This window comes from Ostrea edulis, chromosome 2 (assembly GCF_947568905.1).
Source record: "Ostrea edulis chromosome 2, xbOstEdul1.1, whole genome shotgun sequence".
NCBI lineage: Eukaryota > Metazoa > Mollusca > Bivalvia > Ostreida > Ostreidae > Ostrea > Ostrea edulis.
This window is the reverse complement of record NC_079165.1, coordinates 55137730-55147893: the sequence shown is the minus strand read 5'-3', so window position 1 is coordinate 55147893 and position 10164 is coordinate 55137730. Positions and strand designations below refer to the sequence as shown.

At 35.4% G+C, this 10164-nt stretch overlaps 1 pseudogene; it reads right to left on the bottom strand.

The window, feature by feature from the left end:
* Window positions 1–9819, bottom strand: part of LOC125679376 (uncharacterized) — a 52821-nt pseudogene extending 43002 nt beyond the window's left edge.
* Between the last annotated feature and the right edge of the window lie 345 nt (window positions 9820–10164).

Below are 10164 nucleotides of genomic sequence, written 5' to 3'. Positions count from 1 at the left end.
GGGTCCCTATTGAACGCGCCTCTAATTTGAAGAGTGCCGTAATGGAAAGTTATGCGCTGTAAAGAGCGACAACTTGAATAGTTCTATGTTACTTTCGATTTCGAAAGCAGCATTTCGAAAGTACGTTTTCAATTTTCCCTCCGACGTTTTGTAACCAACACGACAAGAGCGACAATAAAAATATTCTGAAAACTCAACACCCACGTAGCACAAAATAAAACAATAGAAACTACCCACTACCCATAATAAATATTTTATTAACAATCCCACCACGGACCAATTAAAATATGAAAAAATACGACCACCCACACAAAAAAATATCATTTGCCGCCCGACCCCCCCCATTTGATCATTTCTGGAACAGCCCTAATACCAAGTTTATGATCTAAGGTCAGACGTCAAGGTCACTTGACCTTGGTACTAGTTTGTAGATCCCACCATTCTCTTGATGGCGATGATTTTTTAAATGAATAGACAAACATTGCTGATATTTATATTTCCATCCATGTTTCAAAGGAAGTCAGCCATTATGACGCTGTAGAGTACCCCCCTTAAGAAGATTTTTCCTGTATATCAGCATGTAAAACTTGATTCCCTATTGTGGCCCCATCCTACAACTGCAGGAATTTTCATGCAAATTTCAACTTTTCTGGACCAGTAGTTCTTGATAAGAAAATATCAAAATGACCCCACCCTATTTTTACTTTTTCTTGATTATCTCCCCTTTGGAAGGAGCATGGCCCTTCATTTGAACAAATTTGAATCCTTTTTACCCAAGGATGAATTGTGCCAAGTTTGATTGAAATTGGCCCAGTGGTTCTTGAGAATAAGAATGCTACAATTCTTAATTATCTCAAATTCAAAAAGGCATGGTACTTCATTTGAACAAAATTTAATCCGCTGTACCCAAGCATGCTTAATGGCAAGTTTGGCGGAAATTAGCTCTGTAGTTCTAGAGAAGAAATAATAAAATATCAAAAGTTTATGGATGCACAGACGCCAGACAAAATCTACCCTATTTTTTAAAAGCATGTAATAGTGACCACACAATTCTTTTGTCCATACCATTACAGAATATCAAATGATGATGAATTTGTTGCATAAATTGTTACTAAAACCATGCTCCTTAACACAACAAACCTGATTTTCTGTTTCCTGGACTGAACCATTTTGAGTCTGTTCCATTGTCTCGAAACATTCTCTGTCATCCATTTCTTCCACATCTGTTCTCTCCTCCTCACTCTCTGAGCTGATATAATCATCATCCTCATATGGACTGTCCCCATCATCCTCAAATAGCGGTGGTTTTCCTCTAAAAGCCTTTCTTAAAATCCTGTCAATTCTCCTGTTTCGTGCACTGTTTATCCGACTGAAAAGGCATACACAGGTTAATATATTTTTTACAAACTTACGAATCGTAAGGTACATATATTGCACTGATACACCTCAGATCATTTTCATCACAGAATGTTATTGCTAAAAGGTTGAAAATATATTTACAGATACCAGGGCTTGACATTCATGCTTGCCCACTTGTACTGTATCTGAGATTTTGGGGGACAAGTAAATGTACTACATTATCCGATCAGACAAGTGACGTTTTTTAAAACGAGGCCCACAAGCCTTATCAGTCACCTGAGTACTAGTGAAAAAGTATCACTAATGATGGCGCAATATGATCAACTACATATGGTGACTAACAATCCTACAACATTTGAACAATCCATTGAGCCGTTCCAGAGGAGTTGCGTCCACAAAGTGTTCCTATAGTGTAGCATGTACAAATTCAACAAAGTCCCAAAACTCCTGTAAAATTTGTCGAATCAAAATGGCGGTGCATTTTGATCATTAGAAGATCTTTAAAGATTTTCCTATATACTTGTATGTAAAACTTTGATCCCCTATTGTGGCCCCAACCTAACCCCAGGGGCGATGATTTTAACAAACTTGAATCTGCACTTAGTCAGGAAGCTTTCATGTAAATATCAGCTTTTCTGGCTCAGTGGTTCTTGAGAAGATTTTTTCTATATATTTGTATGTAAAACTTTGATCCTCTATTGTGGCCCCATCCTACCCCTGGGGGCATGATTTTAACAAACTTGAATCTGCACTATGTCAGGAAGCTTTCATGTAAATTTCAGCTCTTTTGGCCCACTGGTTCTTGAGAAGATTTTTAAATGATCCTACCCTATTTTTGTATTTTAGTGATTATCTCCCCTTTGAAAGGGGCATGGCCCTTCATTTGAATAAACTTGAAAGCCTTTTACCCAAGGATGCTTTTGGCCAATTTTGTTTATAATTGGCCCAGTGGCTCAGGTGAGCTAACAAGAGAAAAAAGTACCGATCCCGATCAAAATTGATAAAAATTACTAAAATAATCACATTGTTGATAATTGTATGCACTGTTCATCAAGAAATTAGGTTTCCTTCATAAATTTGTTTAATCGTAACCATTTTACATCAAGGGAATGAAGTTTTCTGATTACAATGTTCTCTTTGGCTACTTTTTGATAATTCCAATTGGACTTGGTTCAAATTAGAAAAATCGTAACATTTCTGAATTTTGACCATTTCATTTCGATTTCTTTTTAAAATATATTTCTCTGATATATTTTTCTAATTGACATATTTTTTGAAGATTTTATCCGTTGATATAAAAGATATTAGCAAATAAGCTTCACATATTTAAAATAATTAGAACGTCTGTTTCCTTAGATATTCATATTATGCATCAAAGCATAATTTGGACTCTAGAGTATCTTATTTGCAAACAAAGTACTGTACCTTTTTTATCATTCCAGGATAAATCACAAAAAATTCATATAATATAATTGAGAGCTTGTATCACTCTTTCGATGGTGAAATCATACTTCATAAGAGATGTTTTAACGAGCCATTAAATAAAATTTTAGTGTAATGACATGAATGAGCTACCTTAACTCCGGTATCAGTACTCACTATTTCTTTGTTGTATCAGCCAACTTTTTCATTAACTCTCTGAATTCTTCTGTATTTCTTAAGACATATGTTTCTGGTACAATCCGATCCCAGCTGTAAGAACATGATTATGTAGTACATACCACATAAAAAAAAAAAAGAAAAAAGAAACCAAACACAATGCCATTGCCTTACCTTCCTTTCACAGACCCATGGGCAACATTGCTCACCTTGGTTCATATTAAAAAAATTTCCTTATATATTCACATGTAAAACTTTGATCCCTATTGTGACCCCAACCTACTCCCGGGGGCCATTATTTTTACAAAATTGAATCTGCACTGTCAGGAAGCTTTCATGTAAATGTTAACTTTTCTGGCCCAGTGATTTTTACAGAAGAAGATTTTTAATGATTTTCCCTTTATATTTGTATGTAAATTTTTTATCCCCTACTGTGGCCCTATCTTACCCCCAGGGACCATGATTTTTACAAACTTGAATCTGTACTATGTCAGGAAGCTTTCGTGCAAATGTATAATTCTTTGGCCCAATGGTTCTCAAGGAGAAATTTTTATAAGATTTTGTTCTATCTATAAGTTATGTCAAATTTTGATCCCCTATTGTGGCCCCATCCTAGTTCCAGGGGTCATGAGTTTAATAAACTTAAATCTGCACTATGTCAGGAAGCTTTCATGTAAATCTCAGCTTTTCTGGCTCAGTGGTTCTTGAGAAGATTTGTAAAGATTTTCCCTATATATCTCTATGTACAACTTTGATCCCCCATTATCATCTCATCTTACCCCCGGGGGCCATGATTTTTAAAAGAAACTTGAGTCTGCACTAAGTCAGGAAGCTTTCATGTAAACTTCCACTTTGCTGGCCCAGTAGTTTTTGAGAAGATTTTTAAAGATTTTCCCTAAATATTTCTAGGTAAAACTTTGATCCCCTATTGTGGCCCCATCCTACCCCCGGGGACCATGATTTTAACAAACTTCAATCTGCACTATATCAGAAAGATTTCATGTAAATCTCAGCTATTCTTACTTAGTGGTTCTTGAGAAGATTTTTTCTATATATTTGTATGTAAAACTTTGATCCCCTATTGTGGCCCCCATCCTACCCCCAGAGACCATGATTTTAACAAACTTGAATCTGCACTATGTCAGGAAGCTTTCATGTAAATTTCAGCTCTTCTGCCCCAGTGGTTCTTACGAAGATTTTTAAATGACCCCACCTTTTTTTTTGCATTTTTGTAATTATCTCCCCTTTGAAGGGGGCATGGCCCTTCATTTGAACAAACTTGAAAGCCCTTCACACAGGGATGCTTTTGGCCAAGTTTGGTTATAATACGCAACTTCCGAGATATCAGCTCTTCTGTGATGGAGGTCCGTTCAGTATTCTGTTGAACGCTTGGGTGAGTACAAGATGTATACACTTATTATAGACTAGCTATGTAAATAAGGATAAAAGTTATGAAAGCATAAATTTCGTTTATATCAGCCATTAGTATACATTAAACTGACCATATAAAGAATATTTGTTTGAATTAGGCCATTAAATTAAATGTGAATTTTTTTTTTTATTTCCTCTTCAGCATGAGTGATACTTTAATCAAAGAAAGATGTCTATTAACAATTTTTGTTTGAGCTATTATATTAGGGCTGTTCCATTAAAACATATGAGGTACCCGGGGACGGCAATTAAAAAAAAATCTATGGGTGCTTGTCATTGGTAGAAAATTGCATATATGGTGGGTACCTACTGCCAGAAAACTGCATCTGTGGGTGGTTGTTTTGATAAAATCTTTATTTTTTACCGAAACTGAGAGGAATGCAACAAGAGAAGGGAAGGGTTGAAAGTAGAATGTGAAACAAACGCCGTTTCCTGTCTTCATTTTATCTCGGTTGATGAGGTTCCGCGATCCGGTTATTGTTTCCAGTTTGACTCTAAAATTATAGCGACCGGAAATTAGGATTATCTCCCTTGTCCAAAATGGAAAACGAAACGTGCTCGTGGTCCATTGAAACCGTTTTTGATTTTTTCTAGCTGCAATAATGTAGCCCTATCCAATTTTTTTTTATTCTGACGTTTTCGGGATGAGGCTACAATTCCACAGGATCTCCGTAATGGTGCAAAATAATTTTATGAATAACCCCGATAATAAACTCTGGGTATTAGTCCCAAATGTTGTTTACAAATTACACCAAAAGGAGTACCAACTTTGTGCTCGGGCATGTCTAATAAAGGTGTTTTTCATTAAATATAATGTACAGCATGCAAAATTCTTCGTCTGCTCCGCCATGCTTGTTATCGCGAAATCTCGTAGGTGGATCTAATGAAAAAGCTAAACATTGACAATCGGCGTGAAAATGTAGTTACTTGAACCACTTCGACAAAGAAAGGAAAATCATATTGTTGCAGAAAGAATTTACACTCTGCTGTTCGGTTTTTAACTTGATATTAAATTCAAACCTTTTCAATACCGACGAAATAGCTTTCGCCTCCATACTTGTCCATTGATGTAAATACTACTTTATATGACATATGCAAATGACTTGACAATCGGAAGTTGAAACTTCAGTACATCAAACATGGCGCACAAATATGAATCGAGAAATTGGAATTTATCGAAATTGTTGAAAACGGTAGAATAGAGCCTCACAAATCTTAAGTTGCAGGTTGTAAATTTATATATTGACTAAGAAACATAGAATATCATTTTATTTACGTAAAGAGACACATTTTCTTGTTTTTTAATACTCAAAATACTAGTCAATTTTAAAATGTTTAATAGTTGTTTTTGAACATTTACAATACTAGACTTTTTATGAATAGGTAGACTTATAAAATTAATTTAGTTCATCATGTTTAAGAAAGACAGTCTTGATAAAATAAATTGATGGTTCTATGATCAAGCTTCATCGATGGCCAGTTATTTGAATGGTGATGACACCCAAGAGACTCTTCTCTTTACTATCATGCTTGGGAACATCTGAAAATAGACATCTATTCAGGGGTTATAAATAGTCATTCATACATATTGAATTTAAAGAAAAGGTGTATTTCACATTTATTTCACTTCTATGGGTGGTGCCGCACTATCTAAAATTGCTTCTGTGAGTGGTCCCTCATTACATTTTTATGCTTCTATGGGTGGTTACCCAAATTTTAAAGTGCCTTCCCCGGGTACCTCATATGTTTTAATGGAACAGCCCTTATTAAATACTCATAAATTTACTAATATTGTGTGTCCCTGCAGTTTGGATGCTTGCATAGTGTCTGATAGTCGGCCTTTAGGCAATATATGAAGGTAGCAATAAGCATTTGTACCCACCACGTATGGACGAAAGTATGTTTTGCGTCTCACTGTGCATAAAAGTTCCACAAATGGAAAGAACTATTGGGCAACTCGGAAATTGCGTATTGGCCCAGTGATTCTGGAGAAGAAGTCGAAAATGTAAGATGTTTACAGACAGACGACAGACAACAGGCAATCAGAGAAGCTCACTTGAGCTTTCAGCTGAGGCGAGCTACAAATATCAGACTTCAGTGCAATAGATGAAAGAAGGGAGAAATTGAAACGAACAATAGCAAGGTTGAAATCGTCAACTCTGTGCAATACTAAATTGTCTGTAGCCCCGATTCTTATGTAAATCTGACAATAGTTTAGATGAGTTTATACTACAATAATATACGATACAAGCAGGATTTTCCTGGCTTCTTTTTGGGTCTAGTTACCGGATATTTTTCAAATTTGTAATCTTTTTTCCCAATCAAGTGTCCTTAAAATTCTGTACATAATCTGAAATAATTGACGGACCCTGGGCACAGAGTAAAAATGGTAGGAACACTCCCGACAAGGGAAGTAAAGGGTGCTAAAGACACCTTTAGCTAGATATATCAGATAATCAGAATCTGGTTACTCTTTGTGCCCAAACATGGAACACTGTGAAAGACAGAAAGTATGATATTCTGAGACCAGGATCAATCTGACAGCCAGTATTTACAGAGATATCTTCTGCACCCAAGTTTCCATGGAGAATTTTCAGTGGCATCAATGATTAGAGTAAAATGGTCAACTACTGTAAAACAAAACCTAGCTCAATATTTAAGCATCAACAGTTTCCCTGCATATGCTAACAATATATATTACTCTAAATCACATTTATAGGTTTTCTTTATTTACCTGTTATTCCAACCCAAAAAATGCACATGGTATGCTGGAACTTTGGTGCCTGATAAATCTCTTGTAGATGTTGTGTCTAGAATCTGTAAAGTATTGAAGTTAGAATATCATTCTATTCTGCCGTAATATCATGAAAGCAATTTTACTCGTTTCATTTTGTCTTTAAAACTAGTGACAACTTAACAGAAAATGCACAAGACCTATCCATCATGATAACCCTTTTTACAAAGAGAACATAGAATGTTATAATTCAAAATCTAGTATAAAACGTAGCATTCCCAGATTCTGGCATTTCTGGAGTAACAGGATACAAAATTTCAGGTTTAATTAAATGCACTGCAGTTTTTCCTTTATTCTTGAAATCAATAAATGCTTATTCACACCATATACATCCAGATCAGTTTGGAACCACATATACATGATGCATACATATATATTTGTGCATGCTTGAAGTCACCAGCTGTGACTCTGCTGACTGCAATTCTAATGAAGCCACAGTGAACTTCTTTTGGTTTGTGACACATTCCCTTCCCCACAAAAGAGGCATTAAGTAGCCAAGTTTGATAGTCCTCAGTGTACAAGATATGGTCTGTTCCATGATTTGAGAATGTATAGCCACAAAATTCCAGAAGGCCACAGAGATCTATTTTAGAGTCTTGAAAATCATCAGGCCAGATTTCACAGTCCTAATTCTCACTGTGTGAAAGATGTAATTCAGACACAATTTGAATATGTATATAGCCTTAAACAACACCCCCCCCCCCCCCCCTTTATGTAACAGTACCAATCCCAAATACTATTGATTTTCCCCAATTTAGAGTAACAAACTGTCAAGTCTTCATAAATCAAAGCTCATGTTTCAGTTTGTATGAACATTGTATGATTAAATAATTTCTTCACTTCCTCTAAAACAGAAAGTAGAGGTCAATAAAATTGCACTTGTTTGTCAAATTGTTACACATTTATTCTTTCATACATGGTTTATTCAGTGTTCATTTTAAAACAAATGCCATTTGTTGACAAGAAAATTCTCATTCTTTTTGACACTTTTTTTTTTAAATTGAACGGTATCAGCACTATTAGAGGAAAAAAGGTAGGGGAAAAGGCTAAAATTTCAAAGCCAGTGTCCTACTTTTGGGTTGCAACACGTCTTCCCCAAAGATGCATCAACTGTTTGTTTTTTAATTAGTGGGACCCCTACTATTCTCATTACAAAATTACCCATTCTTGTGCTTACTGCTGTCCAAAATGTGAGACTTTGAATTTACCTCAGTGATCAATTAAAGAGTGCATTTGAAAATTTTGAGATATCTAATTTGAAATATCTTTGAATAGATTCAGAAAGTCCACCTTATGTTTCAACATGAGGCTAATGAATGCAAGTTTTCGATTTCATTAGACACTTTAGAGTATTTTGTATACAAATATTGCATAAAATAGCCCTTAATACAAATTCATTTAGCTATAGTTTCCAAGTTCCAATACTCTCATCTTTACACTTGTCAGATTTAGTTGGGGTTTTCCAGCACAAAACTACATGCAGTAAACTTTCCTGTTATACTGTACTCATACTGCTGTAGGGGTGCATAGAATCACCGAAATTACTGCTAATCACCGAAATTACCAAAGAAATGACTTAAATTACCAATAAAGGGGCCGAAATTACCTCAGTGTATGTTAATCTATATACCATCTAGTCACACATCAAATTTCATGAAGATTGGTAACGATTTGAAGGAATTGTTTCCATAAAACCGATTATTGTGACGTGTGAATCCGAGTTACTTCCCTTTACTGACAGGTACTCAGTAAGTGAACTATAAATAGGGCCCAACCAGTAAGTTCCAAATGGCAATATAAAAATTCAGGACAAATATTTTATTTCATTTATTTATCACACTTTATTGTATAAATCAATACCATGAATACGATATATTTAATACATGGGAAATAACTTGTATTTACACTTCACATTAAGCAGTTTAATGACCACAACTCCTTCAAATCGTTATCAATCTTCATGAAATTTGATGTGTGACTAGATGGTATATAGATGAACATACAATAAGGTAATTTCGGCCCCTTTATTGGTAATTTTGGTCATTTCTTCGGTATTTTCGGTGATTATATGTACCGCTGTTGTAGCACTGGCCATAGTAAGGAACTATACGGTGTCTGCAACTATTACTTTACTGGTCTTCAAGGACAAAGGTTGACGACACAACCTGCCACTATTTACGTTTATATTCTCTTAAACGTGATCGTATGTTAATCGCTTTTACGTTGGTGCAGAGAGTCCAGGGTTTCTCTACGCTTCTTCAACATTCAGTTCAATGTGCAAGGCCGCAAATCCCAAGCTGAATATGCCCCAGTGTGAAAATGAGAGTAGCGGACTGGAATATTTCAACATAAAAGATGACCAGCAAAGTAAGCACTATCCACATTTACCTTTGCATCGTACAAAACCCGAGCCTTTGTAGGATCTGGTTCAAAACAGAGAACAAATTCGCCAACAGAAAACAAGAATTTTACGCCCCTTGTCGACATAATGAAGTCAAGATATTGAAAACTTCGCAAAAAGAGTCTTGTATTTGTTAGCAAACAATCATTTGCGGTTAAAGTAGGCATCCAAACGCCAAATTATTGTATTGTTTTGGAAGTATTTACACCATTGTATTCCCGCGTTTGACATGAAGGAAACCGGATATACTATAGTAAATGTAAGAATCCGAATGAGCAACGAAAGTATTTCCGAGATGAAACAACGAAATTACTAATGATATGACGTTTGTTTTATATTATTATTATTATTTTCGTCTTCTTTTTCTTTAAAGTATCAACGTATACTTAGATCCTCAGGCCTATAAAATATACTTAGATCCTCAGTTGTTGATTTTGTTTTTGACCAGAAACCTGGCCAGTACCTGCACTGAATTTTTTTTACATTGGGTAGATGGGTGTGCAATTTTACGAGCACTTTTCTTGGTGCAAATTACACTCAGTTATTGGGAGAAAACAAAAGATCATCAAATTCTTTCTTA